This window comes from Vicugna pacos, chromosome 31 (assembly GCF_048564905.1).
Source record: "Vicugna pacos chromosome 31, VicPac4, whole genome shotgun sequence".
Lineage (NCBI taxonomy): Eukaryota > Metazoa > Chordata > Mammalia > Artiodactyla > Camelidae > Vicugna > Vicugna pacos.
In genome coordinates this window covers 6,948,345-6,971,657 of record NC_133017.1, presented here as the reverse complement: position 1 = coordinate 6,971,657, position 23,313 = coordinate 6,948,345, and the positions used below count along the sequence as shown (strand labels likewise).

At 41.2% G+C, this 23,313-nt stretch overlaps 1 long non-coding RNA gene across 1 annotated transcript in view; it reads right to left on the bottom strand.

Annotated features, from left to right (window-relative positions):
• The window catches only part of LOC140690718 (uncharacterized), a 79,656-nt gene that overhangs the window by 40,955 nt on the left and 15,388 nt on the right, over nt 1-23,313 (bottom strand). The window contains exons 2-4 of the long non-coding RNA XR_012065993.1: nt 15,559-15,744; nt 14,864-15,007; nt 12,856-13,080 (exon numbers count right to left, since the gene is read on the bottom strand). This is a non-coding gene — a long non-coding RNA (uncharacterized lncRNA). The remainder of the gene's footprint in view (nt 1-12,855; nt 13,081-14,863; nt 15,008-15,558; nt 15,745-23,313) is intronic.

The following is a 23,313-nucleotide window of genomic DNA, read 5'->3' as shown; positions in this document are numbered from 1 at the left end:
TCATCATAAGCCCACCCCAAACCGGCAGCCTTTAAATGCAGGAGCACAGGTAGGGCCTGGCCTTTGCTGTCTCTGTGTCATCACAGTGAGACAGGATGGAAGGGGGAAGAGCACAGCCATTCAAGGAAGGCCACCGCAATTAACATAGAAATGGTGAAGGATTCAAACCCCAATAGGTCTTGAGGCTCAGGATGAAGAGATTTAACTTCTAGCAGATCTTGAGATTCAGTAAACACCCATTGTAATAGTAACGTGGTGAATAACATGCCCCAGGCAACATGGCAGTCCCAATGATAGCCACAAAAGGTCAAAGGGTGGGAAATGGCCAACTCCTTGGAAATCCCAGCCCCTTGCCCTAAGGCTGGTCCTTCTACTTATTAGCATATGAAACCACCAAGCCCAAGAAAACAAGCAACACAGCGCCACCTCGCGGTCACCACTCTTTCCCTCTTTGGTGAAGGCCCACACTCTGTCTGTGAAGTGTGTACCTACTTCTAATCTGAGCATCAAACCCCCACACCTCGTGAAGTTTCTCTTGCCTATCAATGTATCTCTCTGAATAAATATACCTTTACTCAACACTGGCTTGCTCTTGAATTCTTTACTGCATGAAGTCAAAGAACAAAATCTGGTGGGGCACATCCCAGGGACTCAACAAAAGCCTGGGACACAGCCCTTCTCATGCCCAACGTTTTTTATTCTTCTATCAACAGGACTGGTCTGTGAAGGGAGGTCTGAGACCCCAGCTAAGGGACAGAAGCAGCCTCCAGGGCTCCAGCTTGCAGGCAGCCTCTCCCCCAGCATGGGTCTTGGGGTCTGCCCGGTTCTCTGTGTTTCCCTGTTGTGCTGACTCCCCAGCCAGACAGCATACTCCTAGGCCTGTCCCCACAAAACCCTTCTCTCCAAAATACAAGCACATCATGTCACAATCCTCTTGTTCAACCAGGAAATGTTCAGCCCACTCTTTTCCTCCCCAATAAATTACCCAACTGTCCTCCCTCCCATCACATCAGTTCTTTTTTTGTGAGAACTCTGCACTCACCACACCCCATCCTGAACACAGGTGTCTTGCTTGCTGTGACCGAGATGTTTCTTTCTCACATAGCCTGCGTCCTTTCTCTTTCCCTTTATTATCTTAAAAAAGCCTTTCCTGAGTCACCCACCCCACTGATTCTGAACTCAAAAAGTGCTGTGGTTGCAGTCACTATGTGCATACCTCCCAGGTTTTGGCTAGGTTTCCATCGCAAGATCTTCATTAAGGAGCTGCATCAAGAAGTTTAAAGAGGCTATTCTTACATCTGAGTGGAGGAGCCTGCAAAAAATTTACATGGCTTTGAAGAGAGAGTTAACCAGGGACAGAGAAGTCACGGGTCCTAGTCAAAAGTTTCATGAGGCAAAATGTTCTCCCAAGGCTCAGAGTGGCTTCTGAACATGGAGTCGGCAGGAAGGAGGTGACAGGCAGTGATTAGGGTGGGTGATACAGGGTACGCTCCCCCAGCTGGGAAAGAATAGGTATTTTTCTAGTTTTCCAAACAATTTCTTACTGCCTTTTTTCCCTTATTACCACATACCATTTCCTACGAATTAAGCATATCAATGTAAGTTATTTGGGGCAATTGGGAGAAGCTACACAATGCCATTCACAGGGCCGGGACATGACAGCCACACCAGTCTAGGTTGAAAGACCAGTGGGAATATTTCCATGGTAATCACGGGCATGCAGCAAACTCCCTAGCTTCAATGACCTCCTCTCAAAGTTGGCGCCAATAAAGCTACCAGTCAAAATGCGTGACGATTATGGCCAACATCTGTTTATTAGTTAAGTGCCGTGAGAGCTGTCGCTTAATGGGGAATGAGTACGATCAATGAGGCCCTGTCTACCTGGCCACACGCGCCCTGCCTTCCTGCCTTGGTGCAGCAGCAGAGTTTGTTAAGCTGAGATGAGCGCCCCCAGAGCAGCCCGACGGGAAAGCTCCCAGCTCTGCACGGCAAGACGTGTTCCTTTCCTTCTCAGAGCTGATCACAGTTTGCTGTCGTCTGTTTTTATGTTTATCCCTTTTGTAACTGCCTCTCCTCCGGAGATTTTGCTCAAGCAGCACGGGGCCAGTTGTGTCTTGCGGCCTGCCGGATATTTTGGGCAGGGAAACAGCCGAGCCCACATCTGGCTCTGGTGCTGAACGGAGAAGGCACAAGTCCCAGGAGCCCATGCTGAACCGAGGCCCCTGCACCCAAATTTATGGTCTGACTTTGGGCAAATTACAGTCTTTTTTACCCTGAGATTCCTCATCTGTCTATGAAAATAACTGCCCATGGAACACAGAGTTACAAGTATTAAAGGAAATCACCAAATTCACAACCTAGCCAAGGGGCTACCAGTGCATCCTCAACAGATAAATACTGCCTTTACAGCTCTGACACACGCCAAGCTTGGTGGCCGCACAAAGTGTAAACTGCTAAGTGCCAGTGTGTTAAGTGTTTCATGTGTGCTATAATACCCTTTAGAACTTACAACAATCCCAGAAAGTAACGAATATTATCATGCCCATTTCACAGATTCACCAACAGGTTAAGAGTGGTTACATTCTAGTCCAAGGTGCTATGGTGAGGTAATGGCGATTTCAACGTGAATATGGCCCCAGGCCTGGGCTCCATCTCTGTCCCATCCACCTGACCACTTGCCTATGAAATCCACCTGTCCAATACCCAAGTTTGAAACCGGCCAGCTCTTAAATGCAATGTGTGCCACCGTTTGTCTATGTTCCTTAATTACCATAAACTGTTCTCAGAAAGCACTTCAGAAAGGAAAGTTGGACTCACGTCCCTGCCCACAAAGAAGAGGAATTCTGCCTTGCCTTCTCCTGTAACGTGCAGAAACCCTTCCCATTCACCACCGAATCCTTTTGTATGCTTCCTCCGTGTTCATGTTTGCACACGGCTTATTAAAGTAGAAGTTACCTGCAGTAATTCCATCTCGGTTCCTTTCCAAGGTTCCAGATTATCCATAATCAGGGTAATATCATAATTTTCTGTGAACGAAAATACTACAATGTGAATGAAAATACTGCAACCATGTCACTAAACAAAGAATGCTGAAAACAAGTCATCAGCGACTGCTGCCGCACCCCAGTGAAAACAGGCCTGCAGCCACTCACAACGGTGCCCTCTGAGCAGACTCAGAATAAGAAAGGACAGATTACTGGCCCTAGATAGCTAGGTGCTTGTCTAAAGAATATATTCAGTGAGCCCAAATGTTGGCTTCCTCCCATATATTGAAAAGCACTAAATTCTTGAACGTGAGATACCTGGCTTTCTTTAGATAACAAGCAATGTTTTATTGTTCTAACTACCTGGTCTTTGTTGTAAAGCTCCTATATAATCCTAGCTTCTCCCCTACTCTTGGGAGCAGTCCCTCAGAGTGTTCCGAGAGGCGGTCATCCTGGCTCGAGTCCTCCTGACAAATAAAACATAACTCTTAACATTCAGGCTGCACGTTTATTTCAATCAAGTCCCAAAATAGACACAACTCATCAATTCTGTAATGGGACACACTGGATCAGGAACCAAAAGAGTGTAGTAGTCCCGAAGAACTACGGCTCCTTCTTTCTTCCTGTCATTATACAATCCCACCAGAACTCATTACTATGCTGTCTGCTCCTCTGGCAACCAAACTCATAGAAGAGTGAACTCAGCAGAGCACCATGCTGGGTAGAACCCCCCGCAGCAGCACTGCAGGCCGCCTGCCCTCCCGCACGCTCTGCCGACCGCTAGTGTCCTCCGTGGAGACCAGGTCAAAAGAGCTGTTCCCAAAAACTGCAAAGTCCCACATATTAAATAAAAACGTTTTATTTTATACGATATGTTACGTATATACCCATCTGTGAAAACAGCTTTGCCAGAAGCCCAAACCTTCAATATTAATATGCAAAGGCAAACCCGGTCCCCAAGGGAAAACAAGTCTTAAGATGACACTAAGGCCTCCAAAGTCCACTCCACGACAATGAACCAAACTGCCTGCAGGTCTGCAGCTGCAGGAGGCTACATGTCTGCTTTTAAAGCAGCCCCTTCCTGCCCTCGTGTGCTACAATGCCCTTTTATGCCCTCCCATCGCAGGGCAAGAGCAGCTGCTGCAGAAACTTGCAGGGGCCTCAGAGCCAGGGATTATGCCCAGGTCACACTGCAAACCTACTGCCCGCCTCACAGCCCCCAGCCAGCAGGTCACCTGGAAGTCACAGCAAGTGCCCCAATCCAGAAGTCTCTTCATTTGCCAGCACAACTGATCACTGGTCTCCAACCTTCGTCAGTTTTGCACAAAACAGCAACTTCTACTGTGAAGCGGGTGGTTTTCGCTTCTGTGCCCCATCCTTACTGGAAACGTTAAGGGAAACCAAAAGGCCTCTTTCAACCCTTTTCTGATAACACCCTCCCACCCACAATACTCATATGTTCAAGAGTTTGGATCCACGTGATTTTGTTTCCCTTATGCTAAGGGGCTCAAAACACTGCAGGATTCTTTCTCCTTTGAGTGTATTAGCACTCAGTTTCTTGGCTTTAATCTGTTTTTGTCTCTCTCTTCAGTGTCCCTAGCAGTTGCCACCTCTTACTCCCTTCAGCAGCCTCCCTCCCAACATCTATTCTAGGTAATCAGCTGTGATGAGGGGCCCAGGGGCAGTCACAGAAGATGCAACTAAGGCACAGAGAGGCTACATAATTTGCCAAGAAATCACCTTGAGCCACCAACAGAGTGTGTCACGTCCCTCTATTTAACAGTTATGCTAAGCAAGTTAACTTTTTGTAGATTATGTTTATAAACAGATGAGAAATCAAAATACATACAAGGACACACATCAACTCTAAGATGTTCATTAACTCCACTGTTTTGTTTCAATTTATTTTATTTCTATTAAAAAATTGAGAACCCCTGCAGCCTATATAGCAAAATGTTACTGGGTTTTAAATCCAGAATATAGAGGGGTTATGTCATTACTCATTCTTATATGTATGTTCAGAAGACAAAATGATTTGAAAGTCTCTCTCCCCGCCCCCTACTCACTACTGGCTCTCACCAGAGCTCCCAGATCACACATCTAATACCTTTTCACTTTACCCACAGCTGAACTCATCAGTTTTCCCCCAGAACTCCCTCTGCAGCTTTCCGTCCTCAGAACACAGCAGGACCATTATTTAACTCATTAATCCACCCAGAAACCTGGGCCTTACTCCATCCTACCTTCACAGACAGCATTGATCCTTTCATTTTAACCATCAAAACATGCCTTCAATCTGTTCGCTTTTACCCACTGACTGTCCTACCACTCAAGTGGAAGCCACCAACACTGCGCACCTGGACTCATGAGTCTCCCAAGTGGCCCCACAGCCACTCTTCCCTACTTTAGACAAATGGGATTGTGTCACTCCCGCGCTTTTTGGACTCTTCAGACCCAATTTTCTTAGAAGAAACTTCAATTTCTTCACCTGGTGAAGGTCTTTGCCATGAAACTGTCAGCTCAGGGAGGGCAGGACCCGCCCTCTCCCCTTGGCCCCGCCCTCTGGCAGAGCTTCAGCTTGGGAGGACCTGCTGAGCTAAATCAGCCTGTATTATAAACCTGGTCTTGAGTTCTTAGCAAACAACTTCACTTATCCATACAAATCCAACGTAGATTAGAAAGATTTTAGATGTTGAGCTAGACAATTGATTTGGGGATTTTGCACTGGCAACCTGCAAGTATATGTTCTAATGATTGTGTCTTGTTAAAACCACACACAGATTAAAGGAGTATTTGTGGAATGTCTTCGGAGTAAAAGGGACTGTACTTTTACAGATTTTATGTTTTATTACATGAACAACCAAGACAGGGTCACAAATGGAACCGCCTCACAAGTGACAGAAGACAGGTGAGACGCATATAGCAACAGGTCACAAAGATGGTAAGAGCAAAGTTGTTTATCCAACCCCCGAAAAAATTCCTCCAAGAACAGAAAACTCACAATTTTGAAAATAAAATTCTATCATCTAAAGAAAGAAAATAAATAATCCTCTTCATCAGGGTTTCTAGATCTGACTGCAGAGTTATTAGCAGGCCATACTGAATCCTAGCACAGAAAAATCAGATGGACTAGTGGTGAGTAAGTTCCAGGAAAACGGCAGTAATTCCTCCACTTGAAAGAGGACACACACTCACTTGTTGAAGGTGACTGTAAGCCGCATTCTGCAGAAATTCAGAAGATTCAGACACTGCTTCTACATGGTGATGACACGGAAGGACGGCTTGGATGCATGCTTCTAACTGAGTCACCGGCATTCTTACACAGCAGGGTGAAACGGAGGCCCTCAGCCAAGAGCACAGATGTTCCTGTCATGTATCCCAGATCGTGCCTCGGGGACTCAGTGTCCTGTAGCAGTGCGGCTCCAGGCGAGGACCCGCAGCGTGGTCCACGCAAGCAGGAGGGGCACTGTGCTTGAGAAATCCCATCCCCGATGGGGGCAAGACAGGCTGGTGGGGTTGTGTGAACCTATAAATGCTCATAGAAATAAACCTGCATACATTCACGTGATAAAATTAATTGTAGCAGGCTATTTAACAAAATTTCAATTATCAGTGTTAATTTTACCATTCCTTTCCTCTTGTCCCCTGCACTCTGAGACAGGCTTAGGCTCTCTCACACATGCAGCTCTGATGCAATAGTTGTGAATTTATTTTATTTTGCTACAAGTGTTTTCACTCCCAGTGTCGCTGTGACTGTCGTCTCTTAACACAGTCAGATGTCTTCCTGGATCTCTCCCTGTGTTCCTTGCTCCTGCTTCTCAGATCCTGAGATAAAGAACAGGTGAAGGCATATGACTGGGAATGTCAATGTGGACTTGATCAAAGTCCTCAGTGACTCGCTAGGTGAGTGCTGCCCACCCCTTACCTTCGATTCTCAAGGTTCTGCCCAGGGTGACATCCAGACAGGAGAGATTCCGGGGTCCAATTAAGAGCTGTGTGGCTTGGGTGCGGGGAAAGTTGCAGGAGCTGGTTCCGTAGACGGTCACTTCCATTTCTCTGCTACTCTCTCTCCCGAGGCCCCGCTGCCAAGCCCCCAGGCTCCCTGATCTTCTGTCTTTCTCTTCTACTCTAATTCAAGCCCTTTTCCTCTTCCTTTATTCCCTGATTATCCCCAGCTGGAGTGATTTTCCCATCACAGATTCTGAAAAATTTTCCTGCAGCTGAAAAACAGGTCTCCAGAGGTCAATGCCCATATGGTGGTTCCTGAAGAGAGCCCCTGGTTAGGGGGACCCTCACCAACACTCACGGGGCATCAGACATGTTGCAGGGTCGAGCACCCCCAACAAGAGTTTGCTGTGACCCTAAAGCACGCACAGCATCCCTGCTCACTAAAGTGTAGTTGTAGTCCTTTATTAAGAAGCAAAAATAAAAAAATTGCTCGTGTTTCTTACTAAAATTATTTATGAGGTAGAAAAAGTAATTCTAATAGAAAAGAACAAATTTCACTCCATGTTAGATGTGTTCGTCTGACTTTAAACCTGTACCTTGTTTTCTAGGCTCAGACTTGCTGTTTCTGCACCTTTTGTAAAAGAATGTTGCCTTTAGCCTGAAATACCCAGGAGGGCCTATTCTCCGGGCTCTGATCTTTAAGGATATTAGCTCTTCTACACTTATGTACAGATGGCAAGTTGCAAAAAAATTCTTTTTTTTGGAGGTTATACGGGGGCACCATAATTTGACCCACATGAACAGCTGCAGGAACAAAGGGTTTCAAATAGAAACAATTCGTACAGCAAGAAGTTTGCAACAACCAGCCACATCCCCGCCGCTTTTTAGTATAAAAGGAGACTGAATTCTGCCTTGGGGAAGAGAGTTCTACTGGATATCAATATGCCATTTTCTGGGTCTGCCGTCTTTTCAAATAAAGTCACTATTCCTTACTCCAACATCTCATCTCCCGATTTATTGGCCTGTCATGCAGCAAGCAGAACGAGTTTGGACTTGGTAACAAAGTGACTGCATTAGAGGTAGTATGTCTCCACAGTTTCCTCATTTCCAGAATGTCACAACTTATCAGTTTTATATGCTGTTTAACAACACGAACAAAAAACCTATTATACGGAACTGATTCCAAGAAATAAAATTATTTCTACTCCTTCAAACATTTTCTTCTTTTTATTTTGTTTTGTTATGCTTATTGAAAAGAAAATAAAAGTCAAATCATTTTATTTCACGTATTTTTTAAAGCTACATATTGTAAGTACTACAAAGATATTTAAATTGCAATAAAAATTGTTCATATATTAGTATAAAGATATATACACAATCAATGCAGATTAGGAAAGGAGTAGATATTTACTAAAAATCCACTGCACATCCAGTCTTTTACAAGCATATCCTGGAATATAAGTTCTATTACCCCGGAGTCCCCCACCCCCATTCTCACTGCGGAGTCCCTTAGTAATCAACTACCAAGGCACCAGCATAGAACCATGCAATCACTATTTTAGGTATAAATGAGAGTATTAGCTCATTCAATTCTGAAACAGAAACCTTAAAATAAATACTGAACTTATTTACAGATAAACAAATTTGGACACAAAAAAGTACAGTTTCTCCCCCAAGACACAAAGATAATAATTGGTAAAGGCAAGATTTGAACTAATGTGCCTGATTCTAAAAGCTAAGGTGGAAATCCCCTTTGACTTTGGAGGTAAAGCAGCACAACCTATCACCCTATCATTGTTCAGATCTAACTTTAGACAGTCTGAGACAGCACCTCATTCCTATGGAACCCGAGGGCAAACAATAACAATAAGGATTTTATATTCAGTATTTTCTTAAGTCTCAATTACATAAAGTGTCAGCAGATCAGCAGAAAACTCTGGGAAATATGAGTGGGTCCAGAGCTTTTTGCTGATAAGAAACTCATTCTATCAGGACAGAGTGACCTTCCCATGTGAGGCCTCATGTACATAAACTAAAGGCAGCTGAGCAATGAAAAATAGCAAGAACATGGAACTCAAGCAAGAAGGATGCCTGCCATCCCCTGCCCAGTTGCCTCTTCACCCACGTGGACAAGATGGCAGAAGATCCAGGTTCTTGTCCAAGTGACAACATAATGGATTCTCACCCATGAAATGTTATGACTCTATGCTGTCTTAAGTCCGTTCCAACTAAAATATGATAACACCAATATCTCAGCAGAATGTCTATGTCTCCACTTTCTCTCTTCTATTAGGAGACTATATCTATGGCTACAAAGCCGAAATTCAATTAAAAACACCATGCACGAAGCCTGGTGAAAGTCTGTGTAAGAGACATTGTTCTCACGCTCAGTGAGTGAAAACTCAGAAAAAGTGGTCCTTCTCCCTCTGCAAGTGGGAGGTAGCCTGATTGTGTGTGTGTGTGTGTGTGTGTGCACACGTGTGTGTGTGTAAATCATATACAACGTATTCTGGGATGTGCACAGATTTTTTTTATGTTACTATTATTTCGTGAGAATGAGCCTACCTTTAAATTAATTTGAATCTATTATTCTGAGAGAGTCTCAGGCTCTTTTGGTGGAGGATGGGAAAGAGGAAAGGAAAGGAGGAAAGATGTAAATGAAGCAAAGCTGTAAGAGTACTGCTAGGGAAAGGCAAGACATTATTTTTGTTCCTACTTGCATCACACACAAATTACGGACTGGCTTTCCCCCATGTCTTGTCAAGCACTGAGTTGCAGAAGAACAGGCAACAGCCCTTTTCTCACTGAGCTTGTGACTGTACGTGACATCTTATAGACACAAATTATTTAACCTGATCAAACACTCTAGCAGCAGGCTGTAATTCTCCTACTTTGAGAGACAAGGAAACAGGAAGTGAAAGACGGTATATAGCTTGACCAAAGTCAGAGGACAAGTAAACTAAAGAGGATGAATTCAAACTCAGATCTGAATGCAGAGTCTGAACTTCCCACTCCGAGGGCTGGAAAATCCTTAACACACAGGGTCCCCAGCTCCTCTGCATTGTTCCTGGCACCAAGCATTTCCCATGGCGATGGTCTCCAGTTCTCAGACACAGCGCTCTGTGCAGCCAATAACCTCCATTCGACCTTGATCATCTACCTGCCACGCCCACCAGGCTTCACCATACAGGCAGGAAAGCTGGCTTTCAAGTGCATACAAAGCCACCCCTGGTCTAACCTGGACTCTTCAGCAGCTTTTCCAGCATAAAGGCAGCCATGAAAGTGCTCACAGTTTGTACATGAGCCACACAACCTCTCTCCATCTCTCTCCCCACCTATACTACTTAGCTATGACCATTTTGAGAATCTTGGAAACAAATTTTTAAAAACAGAAAAGAAAGGATTGTGTATCGAGTACTTAATACATACAATTTTAAATGAGAAGTTACAAAGTGAGTATTTACAAACCGAATCTGCCTTCCTAGGTGTCAGTTTTAACAGTTAAAAAATATAATAGCAAAAATTTCTCACTTAAAAAATTAACAAAAACATCAACAATAATCTGGAATAAACTCAAAAACAATGCCCATGTTGTATATGGAGGAAGTACAGGACTGTACTGAGGGGTAAAGTAAGAAGTGTGAAAGTTGAGACATCTACCTTTGTATGGAGGAAAACAGTTTTGTAAAGATGTACGTTCTCCTAAAGATAATTCAAAATTACTAAAAAATCCCATGACAACACTTATCCTTTATTTTAACTTGAAAAAATTATATTAGAATTCTTTAGGAAAAATGAAGTCATAATACTAGCAAAGAAAAATAGGGATCGAAAAGCAAATCAAAAAATTTGCACTGTCAGATATTAAATAAATTTTTACAATATGTAAGATATAGTGCTAGTGTAGGAAAGTAAGATTGACAAAAATAAATCATGAGCTCAAAAAGAGACTCTAGTGTACATAAGTATTTTTACAGGTGGGATTTCAAATTAAAGAGCAAAGTAGGAATTCAATAATTGTCTTGGGACAATCACAGAATCCCCTTGAAAAAACAAATTCTATTCCGGTCAAAATGATCGCAAGAAAAATTACAGAAAGTGATGTAAATATTAGAAAGTACTAATAAGAGCAAATACAACTCTTTGCTCATATCAATTCAGCTTCTCCTCACTATGACAAGCACTATTATCATCTCCATCTTAGAGATTAAGAAAACCTACAGAAGAAATTTATACCATTATAAGAAAGCATTTCTAAGAATAATATCAAGAATAAAACCAAAAAAGAAGACATTTACTATCTAAAGTTTATTTTGGGCCATAACAAAAATGAACCTACTGAACAAAATGAAAGGCAAAAAATGACAAGGGAAAGCTCTGTGATACATGTTGATGAAGACAAGGGGCTAATGTTCATAATATACATAGAGCTGTCACAAAGCAACAAGAAGCTCCCTCACTTAAATATTTGCAAAGGACAAAAGGGATCATTCACTTTTTAAAAGTCAGATGGCTAATGAGTGAAAAATGCTCAATACCACACTGGTCATAAAGTGCAAACTAAAACAATGAAAATCATTTTGCTCATCATATTGGCAAATATTTTTAAAAGATATTCTAGCTAGTGTCCATCTTTGAGACAACAAACTGTGAGCGATCTTTTGGAGGACGACATGTCAATGGATATGTAAACCCTGGAAAACGTGTGTACACACAGGCTGAACTTCACTTTTAGGAATCATTTCATTTACAAAAAGAATCAGTTCAAATAGATGTACTCATCAGAGAATTTACACAGCACTGTTTACATTGGTGGGAAGAAAAGCTGAAGTGGAATCATACCCACGGATAGAGAATTGGTTACATAAGTTATTCTACATCTTTTCATTCCCCACAGGAGAAGGAATTTCTAGATTCACTTGAAAGGAGTGATTTATGTAGTTGTCACATCCAAGGACTAAATTTCCAGAAACCTTAACTAAAGGAATACTTATACAAGATCACAGGAATGTTTGTACAAGAAGGATGCCAGTGAGACACCCTTTCTGACAGTGGAAAATGGAGAAAACTTAAGTGTCCACCAAGACAATGATGCGGTAAATCACGGTGAGCTGTGGCCACTAAAGTTCCGGTGTTTCGGCGTGGTCCAAGGCCTTGTCCACAGTTCTCTCCCACGAAAGGTGTCCTTACACAAGAGACCAAACCTGCACATCAGGAGACCACTCTACTCTATCTGAAAGGACCGGGTGAGTCTGGAAGGAGAGGACGTCTATGATATATACCTGAGTGAATAAACCGAGCTGCAGAAAACATATAGTATGGCCTTATTTTTCAATAAAGCATATATACACACACATATACATAGATTTCTCATATACGTTTATGTATGTGTATATATATATGACATAGGCATAAAGGTCATGAAATATATACTCCACATTGTCAGCAGTTTTTACTCTCAGGAAAAAAGGGGAAGGGAAGTAGGGGACTTTCGGTACCACCACAGTTCTCATTTCAGTATTCCAGTTAAGTTTACTTGGAATATAAAAGTTTACTTAAGTCCAAAGTAAAATGGACGAGGACTCCACAAGACAGAATGCTATACTGGTCATTAAAAATCATGCCAGCGGAGATAGAATACTGTAAAAAAAATTGTCATAAGCTGAATGGAAAATGGAGGTCTCCACACAGCAAACAGGCACACAGTGCTTGCTGGTTTTTATGACAGAGGTAATACACACTGATGAAAAGAACAGAAAATAGATTTTAAAGAGTTAATTATTATCTCTGAATACTGGGAACAGGATAGACCCTTTTGACCCTTTTTTCAGAATTTTATATTAAATACACATTATTTTTCATCTGAAAAATGCATTTTTAGATGTCTAGTAACACACATTGGAAAAAATACATGAGTACTTACAGAAACAAATAACTAGGAGACACCGAAGCACCGTCACACAGTGCAGAATGGGTGATCCTGAATAACACTGCGCAGTTACATAAGGACTCAAAAATTGAAAGCACCCGCTGTAACAGGGCGCGTCCCCCTTCCATTTGTCAGTTGTGTCTTCAGGGCTGAGGCAGTTCTGAGCACGGCCAGTGTCAGTGCTGGTGTCTGGATGGATGCCACTGGAGGTGAAGGCACCTGCAAGCCGAGAGGAAGAACAGAAATCATCCTCTGCTTTTTCTGTCTTGTTTCTTTTCTCTTTTAAAGAGAGGCGGAAATAAGATAAACTGAATCTTCCCTACTGAAATTTCAGTATTGAAACAGTTTTTATATTGTTCACAACTTATATTCTGCCTATAACTGTCTTTTCAACAAAGCATTATATTTATTAAATGTTAATTAACTCAGTTAATTAACTACCTGTTGAAACCTATTAAAGAACATGAAATGCACTACGTGAAAGCACCACACCTGCAGTGACTAGCACAGATGTTTTGACGGCAGTGCAGTCAGCCCCCACCATCACATGGCCCTGAGCTCCTGATGCTGGGAAGAGAGCACGCTGCTTCCTCAGGCGGAGAGAAATGGTAAAAGTATTTTCTGAAATCTACAGCACTGACAAAACATAACTGCTTAATCCCAGGCTCCTTTGAGGCTGTCATTTTCCGTTTCTGGCCAACACCCGTCAATGAGCAGAACCACCCCATTCCCGAGTCATGGGACTCACGTGGGCAGCAGTTTTGGAGAAATTTCCAGGTATAGAATGTAAACCAACTATACATAAAACTCTGAAAAAGAAAAGATGCAATAATCTGATTTTGGAAGACACTCAATATATTCTCCTAAGCCTTAGTAGTTGGAAAGTCTGGGCTTCTCCTAAGCCACTTATGTATTTCACAGACAGTAAGCATCTCCCACAAACCCTGTTTCCCTGTGTCTGCTGGGAGCCTCAGGCATATTGATGCTGTCTATCTTATAACGCACAAGGCAGAGGCGTGTGTCTCACGCCAGCAAATCTCACACAGGCTCAACTGCAAGCCTCACTGTCTGAAATTGGCCCCATTTTCTCACCTGTTTATTTGGTATCTGTTCTTCTGTAAGCTGCCTGAAATGCTTCTTGGAACAAGTCAGAAGAATGAGTGGGTAGAGAAATGGACAGATGGACAGGTGAGAGATGGGCAGACAAACAGGGAGACTCCAAGAGAAGGGGAGCAAACAAAATTTCCTATGCAAAACCCTCTTCTAGTCAGGGAAGAAAACCACCACAAAGAAGTGTGAAGAGGCAGGTGGCTTAGGACTGTTTCCTGGATTCCATGAAATGTCACACCAAGAGATGAGAGGGTAGAAGTATAAATAATAAAAGATAAAAAGCATGCATGTTTGAAAAATATATCTACATTATGTACTTTCTAAAGAATAGATTCAAATCAGCAAGGCCCAATAACCCAATTCTTGGGTATTTACAGAAGTGAGAATCCCATCTCCAATCCACAAGGCATCCCTTCGGAGCACTGAGAGTCTACACGGTGTGGTCATAAAGGCATCACCGCAAAAGCTGTGCTATCCTGCACTTACGAGGAACGAGCAGGTGTGCTCGGGCTGCCCACTCATGTCATTTACACCCCACAGCACCTCTACGGGTTAGGGATGCCTAGCGAACCCCATCTCTGCAGGACAGAAAACAAGTCCAAGAGAGGCTAAGCCGATCTACCATTTCTCCATCTCACAGGACTTGTCACTCCAGAGCAGGAATCGAACTCGGACCCACGTTTGTAACCACAGTACTACCGTAATTTATGTGCTTTTTGTGTGTATAATACATTTGTTTCTGGCATGAAAGGATATTTAATAAATGATCGGTTGTCTTGTCTATCTCATTAGCTCACAATCTTTATATTTTTGAATTGTACCCTTCCCCTGGAGAAATGAACGGAAAGAGCGGTGGTCAGAATGAGGTGGGGCTCCATTCTTTATCTGTTACCTCATCTCATCCAAGTCCCCAACCAGGGAGAAGGAGCAAAGGTTTTCTTCATCTTTTAATGAGAGGGCTCCAGTGATGGTGACTTACTCAACTCCAAAACCGAGTCTGGGGGAAGGGCACATGCAGCAACGAGAGCAGTATCACCTGTAGGAAGGCAAAAAGAGCTCAGGGGATGGCTCAATGGGTCAGCCTGATTTAATTTCAATCGATAATACAATAACACACTCTAAAAAATCTAGTATGCAATGGATTTGCTCTTTCTTGACATCTAGCAAGTTTCCACAGCCCACATGTAACATTATCATGAACTAGTGAAAGGATGAGTCCACAGACAAGAAAAACCAATGCCACAGGCACGCTGAAACCCAGGCTGGAAGAAAGGAAGGGAAAGGGCATAGTTAAGAAGAGAGGAAAGTCTGGGAAAAAGACATCATCACAAGGACTCTCAAGCATCATCCAGCAATCATATAATCATTCTTTCAAGAGAGAGTTACTTAGGTCCTATTTTGTGCGAGATTTTACAAAGGGCAAAGAGAGACCGCAGCGTCCATGGTGGCAGCAAGTTGCGGGGCTATAATACAATTCTAATCCTGGTACCTTGCACACTTGTCCTCAGTATAAAGGCAAAAAATAAATAAAATAATACTATGTAAACCATACACATTGCTGAAAAAAATTAAAGAATACCTAAATACCTGGAAAGACACACCACGCAGATTCCTGGATCAGATGACAGCATTCTTGGGATGGCAGTGCTCTCCAGAGCGATGCATACATACAACGTGGTCTCGATCACAATCCCAGCGGGCTCCTCTGCAGTAACTGACTAGCTGCTGCTACAATTCATATGGGAATTCGAGGGTCTCAGTAACCAAAACGTACTTGAAAGAGAAGTACAATGTCAGAGGACTTGTAATTCTCAATTTCAAACCTTACATCTGTATCTCCAAGTGAGATTAGAGGCCATTTTTAAGTTATTATTTTGTTTATCCTTATTTTCTAAATTCTGTACAACAAATATACCTGTTAGAATAAGAAAAATAAAAAGTAAGTTATCTTTTAAAACATGAACACCGATTCATTCATTGGGAAAAAATTATTTTAACTCTAAAGAAGTAAACAAATATCTAGTGAAAAAGGACTACTTAAAAACAAGTGTGCATTTACAATTTTCATAAATTGAAAACTGAAAAGCACAAACACATCAAGTTTCTAGGGAGACTGGTGAAACATATTAACAATTATTTTAAAAATTCTTATTGAAAAATGAAAACTCAAGAAAGGGAAATTCGTGATTTACAGCCAACTGCAAACACATGGAAAGCAAAGGCCTAGAAATCACAGTTCCTTTAACTCTGCTACTAACGGAATAGGAGAGGAAATTCCTCACTGAGGGAACAGTGGAATCCCATCCATAAGATAGAATACACAGTACAAACTGCAGTAATATCGGGAGTGAATAACTTAGAAGAATTCTGAAGTTATAACATTGCTGAAAAACTATAAAAAACACTGACAGGCAGATTAAAACACACAGTCATATATATTATATAGAAACATATGTAGTCTGCTCCCATGTTGCATAGAAATACAAACATATTTGTTCATTTATGGGCACTTATGACTTTATCCCTGGTAGAATATTTCAACTAAATCAAATAATCAATATAACACTCCTCTTGTCAAATCTACTTGATAAGTTACTCTGCTATGTAACCATAAAGTGTCTAAGATAGATCTAAAATTAGTGAAAAAGAGCTTTGTATGGCTTCTTGAATTCTTCTCAAATTTCCAAGCTTAATTTTAAAATAGATCTGAGCAGTATTTCTATATTATCTTTTCCCTTGTGAAATGAACAACACAGTCTGTTGTCAAAATTCTGTGCTTACAAATATTCACGAGCACAGTATCCTCACAAAACTGCTGGACAGCAAAGCACTATCCAGACACTGTGACCAAATAAATGAAACACAAGGAAGACAGTGACCCTATTCTGGAGGGCTTATAGTCTGTGTCAACACTAGGGTTTTTACTTGATTGGTTTGATTGGGTAGCAAAATAAAATCAATCAAGTACTTTCTTCTTTGAGCGTTCTGTAAGTCATGACACTTTTTAGTGTCATGAGCAGGAAAGACTTAAGCATGACTTGATTACGTCAACTAGCAACAATCATCACTGGAGAGTGAGTAATATAGAAGTTAACTGATAGCAATGCTTCTGCCTACATGAGCCCTATAATAAATCTACACTGACATCCGAAAGGAAAATAAGGAGATGAGGTCCCCAATGAGAAAACAAACTAACAAGAAATCAAAAAAGGAAAGATGTTTTCATTAATGATTCCAGGCAGTAGTGGAGCATGGTGGTGAAGATCACATATTCTGGGGAAAAACATGAGGGGTCTGAGCTCCCACAGCACTGGGTAGCTGTGACACTGATATTTCAGTGAAATTTTCTGCACCTCAGTCTCCTATCCAAAGACGGGGGAAAACAACCGCACCCATCTCCTAGACTGTTTCTACAAATTTAGATATTTTATACATAAAAGCTTAAATAAAATACTTCAGATTTAAAATAATACCCCAAAACACATGGAACAAAGAAAACAGAGATAAATTGGAGTTCATCAAAATTTAAAACTTTGCTTCAAAGGGCACCATTCAGAAAGTGAAAAAACAACACACTAGAGAAAATTTTTTCAAATCATTTATCTCATAAGGAATTTGTATCTCCAAATGAAGAAAAAAAACCCCTACAACTCAACAATAAAAAGGCAACTCAATTAAAAAATTAATAAATGTTCTGAAAAGGTATTTTTCAAGAAAAACATAGAAATGTCCAATAAGCACAATGAAATGATGTTCAATAGCATTAGCTGTAAGGAAAATCAAGTCAAAACCACTAGGAGAAGCCGCTTCACACTCACAACAATAGGTTATAATAAAAAAAATGTTAACAAGCACTAATGAGGACACAGAGGAAGTGGAGCTCACAGCCCTTGCTGGTGAGGACGTAACACAGCGTGGCCACTTTGGAAAACAGCCTGGCAGGGCCTCAGAGAGTTGAACATTTCGTTTCTGACTTACCCAGCAATTCTGCTCTCTGGACACACACGAAAGAGAACTGAAAACAGATATCCACATAAAAAATCCCACATGAGTGTCCACGGCGAAATTACTCATCACAGCCAAAAAGCAGAAACAACCCAAATGCCTATCACCTGGTGAATGGGTAAACAGAGGGGCCCAGCCATACAGTAGAATGTTATTCAGCAATAGCAAAGCATAGAATAGTGACTCAGGCCACAACATGGACAAACATTGAAAACGTTACTCAGTGTGAAAGTAGTCGGTCACAATAGACGGTTCCACTTACATGAAGTGACTCGATTTACATTAAATGTCCAGCACAGGCAAATCCACAGAGAGAAAAGTGGCTCCTTGGGGCTGGGGGAGGATGGGGAAGATGGGAATGTCTGCTTATGCATACGGGGCATCCTGTTGGGGGGATGAAAATGTTCTAAGATTGAATGGGATGCACAATTCTGGGCATAGAGTAAAAACCGATGTACATTTTAATGGGTGAATTGTATTAAAACTGTTAAGAACAAAAGCATCTCGGGGCAGTACCTTCCAGAGTAAATGCAAATTGCTAACTTTTATTAGAGGAAAAAGAAACTGCCCTCAGCATGAAAGCAGGAGATCAGCAAATGTGAGTTAACTGAAATTGGACAAGAGCATTTCACTTGAAACAGTTGCTGAGTGTACACGAAATATTCAGAAATAGGAGAATCACCTTGACATCACGAAGAAGCATTCTGCTTCAAATGCAGATCAAGGATTCGGCAAGCCCTGCTGCCAGAAATGAGCAGAGAAGAATCCTGATTCATAAAACTAGCACCAGAGCCAACAAGGAAATGGTGGTGAGGAAAGCAGGCGGCGAATATCTGGAAGAGTTTGCTACAAATATTTTCTCCACCGAAAATTTAAAAATAAAATGAAAGTGATGAAATGCTGTGTTGACATCATGTGAATGGGCTTCCTTCGGAGCTCGACTGTTCTGTAACCCAGATTGATAGACTCAGGAGAATCAGCATGGCTCCTGGGGGTCCCCAAAGGACTGCCCACCAGCACGCTGACCACCATCACATCTGCCAGGGTTGAATTGCAGGGAAGAGACCAAGTTCTGAAAGGTACCGGAAATGTTGACAAGGGAAGAAAAGGATGAGTTTAGTCCTGGGACAGAGGCAGTGTGAGCAGAGGCCAGAAGGCTGCAGGTGAACTGCAGTAGACCTGGGGCAGGAAGGGATCACGGGGGAGCATATCTCAATTCTCTTCTGTCTCTCCCTCCGGTAGGAGAGATAAAGCCTGCATCCTTCTCACCTGGAACTGTGGGTTCTGGCTGGCAGAAGTCTTACCGACACGGAATGATTATTCAAGACTCTGTGGAAAAAGTCAAGAAATCGAGAGGGAGTAGGGAGCCATCTCCATGAGCCTCTCAAATGTTCCCATATTTATTGTGTATAATCAAAGGAAAAATTCGTTAACAGTTGTGAGATAGTAAGGAGGAAATTCGGGAAAGACAGGATGAGGCAGAGATTGTAGAATATATAATGAGTACAAAGGATTAGTGTATGTTTAGGGAAGTCATGGGGTGAGGGGAACAAGATACACTTTTAGATATGTTCATTACAAAGCACACCACCAGACCAGCCAGGTCTTTGTTTTGAGGATAATAGACTAACAACACACAAGCCCAGCGTTTATAGCTGAGGGTCTCGGTCCTTGCTTTGCAACCAGCAGAGTGCTACCTAAAACCTCAACTACACAAGCAAAGCATTGTCTCTGCTTTTTAAGGAAAGGAGACTGGAGTGAAGATGCACAGGAACTTGCTTGCAAAGCAGTACCAGAGCATATTTTTTCTTCTTATAGTTCAGAGGCGACTGTGCTTTGTTATAATTTGTTAACCCAATCATGGGCTCCCACATGGAACCATTATGGAGGACACCCTAGGATGACTAATCCTGGATGTGGGTCTCTTCCTGCCATCTTCAGCCACTCTAGCAGGGTCTACGCACATCCGAGAATAACGATCCTACGGAACCATCCACTCTCTTAACTCCTGATGCTTGAAACTTAATTTTAGCTCTACACAACTTAACGTAGAAAAGTTTCAGAAATAAAAGATATAATATTCCTTTTATATCTCATCATATTACTGATTTTTCTGATTGCTCTCTGCTGCTTCTACTTGGTAAAGCACCTCATTCTGAAGCTGAATTCAGTAATTTCCGTTGTGCATTTCTAGCCAGTTTGGGCTCGCTAAATTCTATTGGTCAAATATCGATATACTTAATTGATTTCTTTGTTCATCAATTTCAGCCAGGAGGAGAGGGAGTGTCACTCTTTTCCTCAGCCCACCCTCAACACTTTTCTCATCAACTCAGGCCTCCTGAAAACAAAACAAAGTATTTTTTTCCCTTCTACTCTTTCCACAAACACAACAGGAAACATCAGTCTGGAGAAAGTATTCAACACAAATTTTAAAACAAAAATCTATAAACCTGAAGCAACTCCATCTCCGAATCATGATACACAATGACATGAGAGTAATTGTGTCAGGCACAAAGCTTGAGGGAGCCTGACTACCTGATTTCTATTCTTCAAAGGAAGGAAGGTTTTCGTATTTTTTATTATCATTCTTGGTCATTGTTTCTCATTATGCCAAAAAATAGTTTATGAAATAATTATGCACTGCAATAACAGATTTTTAATATATCAATTTTAGAAGGCATTCAGAGGGGATAGGAAAACCCACCTCTGTAAAAAATGTAAAATTTCTTCCCCTGTTAAGAACACGTATACAAAATGCAACAGAGAATTCAAATTCTTGTGGAGAGGATCAAAACCACAGAATCAAAGCAAAGTCATTACAGTGAGTCAATTTAAATTTCACTGGACAAACATGCTCAATGCATACAAATAATTTTAAAGGCACACTGCAAACCATTCACTTAATGATCTGCAGGCTAGAGGAAGAATTTCCCTCTTGAACAGACAACAGAAATCAGTAGGTTGTCCCACCAAACCAGGAGCAGAGAACAATCAGGTTTTTAACAGTTTTGATAAATCAGCATGTTCTAAAGATCAAAATCCAGAAATTTTAAACATTCATTCAAACCACAATGAAACAAGCACTTAAAGAAAAAAAAACACAAAGAATCTAAGCACAGAGGTCATTTAGATAGATCAGTGAGAATTTCTTGTACTGCTGGAAGAAAGAACAGGCTATAACCTTTTACTTGAAAAATAAAACTTCTTTTAAAGATAAATGCTAAAACATATTTCATCTTTCAAGTTGCCTTAAAAAATCTGAGGTACTTGTATCTGATCAGAAAAGCAATTCTGAGTAATATTATGTTACAATTCAGTGCCAGTTTGCTCTAGAAGAAAAGAGAAAAGTTACTATTTCTCATTCTGCACAGTTTAAAGAACCTCCCTGTCTCTATATCCTCCCATTTCCTAAGCTCAACCTCCCTAACCCTTCTGAAACAAGTATGAGAAAGTCTTATTCCCAACATGCCAAATGACAAAAGAATATCAATTTATTTATGTAAATATATGCCTACACCTTGAAATGGAGGAGAAAGGTATCAGAAGTCTATATGGAACTTCTTTCTATCTTCCTGATATCACACACACAAACGTTCACACAGACACAGACACATACCCCCTGGATTACTGAGCACTTCACAAGCTTAGTACTTACAACTTGTAGAAGATAACTTTGTAGTTAATTTAAAATACAAAACTTTCAGCTTTTGAAAGTCTTCATCATCTGCTAAACCATCCAAATATCAAAGAGACCCAATTAGCCTTCTCTGTAGAATGTAATTTCCCTTGATGGCAAAACAGACCCTAAGAAGTACTGGATCAAAGATTCGTGTTTATCACTACCTATGATCGTTTTTAAGCACATTAACAGATTCAGAAATGTATGTCTCATCAACATTTATTCCTATTGAAATAGCATACGTGTTCAATTGTCTATACAGTGACTAGGTCCCATGATGGTGTTTAAGAGCTATTTTGTGTATAGCAATATTTATATTCAAGTGCAGAAAAGGAGGGTGTGTTTTACTCAGTTGTAGAGCACCTGCATAGCATGCACAATGTCCTGGCTTCAGTCCCCAGTACCTCCAAAAAAATAAATAAACTAAGTGCATATTTAAAAATAAGAATAGTGCAGCCACTATGGAAGACAGTGTGGAGATTCCTCAAAAGACTAGGAATAGACTTACCATATGACCGAGGAATCCCACTCCTGGGCTTGTACCCAGAAGGAAAACTACTTCAGGATGACGCCTGCACCCCAATGTTCATGGCAGCACTATTTACAATAGCCAAAACATGGAAACTACCTTAATGTCCATCAACAGGTGACTAGATAAAGAAGATGTGGTATATTTATACAATGGAATACTTCTCAGCCATAAAAACCGACAACATAATGCCATTTGCAGCAACATGGATGCTCCTAGAGAATGTCATTCTAAGTGAAGTAAGCCAGAAAGAGAAATAAAAATACCATATGAGATCGCTCATATGCGGAATCTAAAAAACAAAAACAAACAAAAACAAAGCATAAATACAGGACAGAAATAGACTCATGGACCGAGAATACAGACTTGTGGTTACCGGGGGGGGGGTAGAGGGTGGGAAGGGATAGACTGGGATTTCAAAATTGTAGAATAAATAAACAAGATTACACTGTATAGCACTGGGAAATATACACAAAATGTTATGATAAATCACAGAGAAAAAAATGTGACAATGAGTGTGTATATGTCCATGAATGACTGAAAAATTGTGCTGAACACTGGAATTTGACACAGCACTGTAAAATGATTATGAATCAATAAAAAATGTAAAAAAAAAGAATAAACACAGGGAAATATACACAAAATGTTATGATAAATCACAGAGAAAAAAATGTGACAATGAGTGTGTATATTTCCATGAATGACTGAAAAATTGTGCTGAACACTGGAATTTGACACAACACTGTAAAATGATTATAAATCAATAAAAATGTTAAAAAATAAAAATAAATAAACAAAGTTGCAAAACAAAAAAAATAAGAATAAAGTTATAAAAAAACGCAGACTAAAAACCACTGCAACCTAGGTACTACAATTATACTAAAAAAACAAGTGTTTCTATCAAATATTCACTATATGCCAATCACAGAGACAACCACAAGTCACCCCTGAAGCTTCACGTGTGATTCTCAACAACCCTACTAAGTAGACACGGATGAGAAACCCGTCTCTGCGGATGAGGAGACGGAGCTCAGAGGAGCCGGGGACGCTGACCGTCCTACTCCGTGTGACACCGCGTCAGCCCAGGGCAAGCGCTGACAGTGCTGCACTGAGGGGACACCCAGCTGCA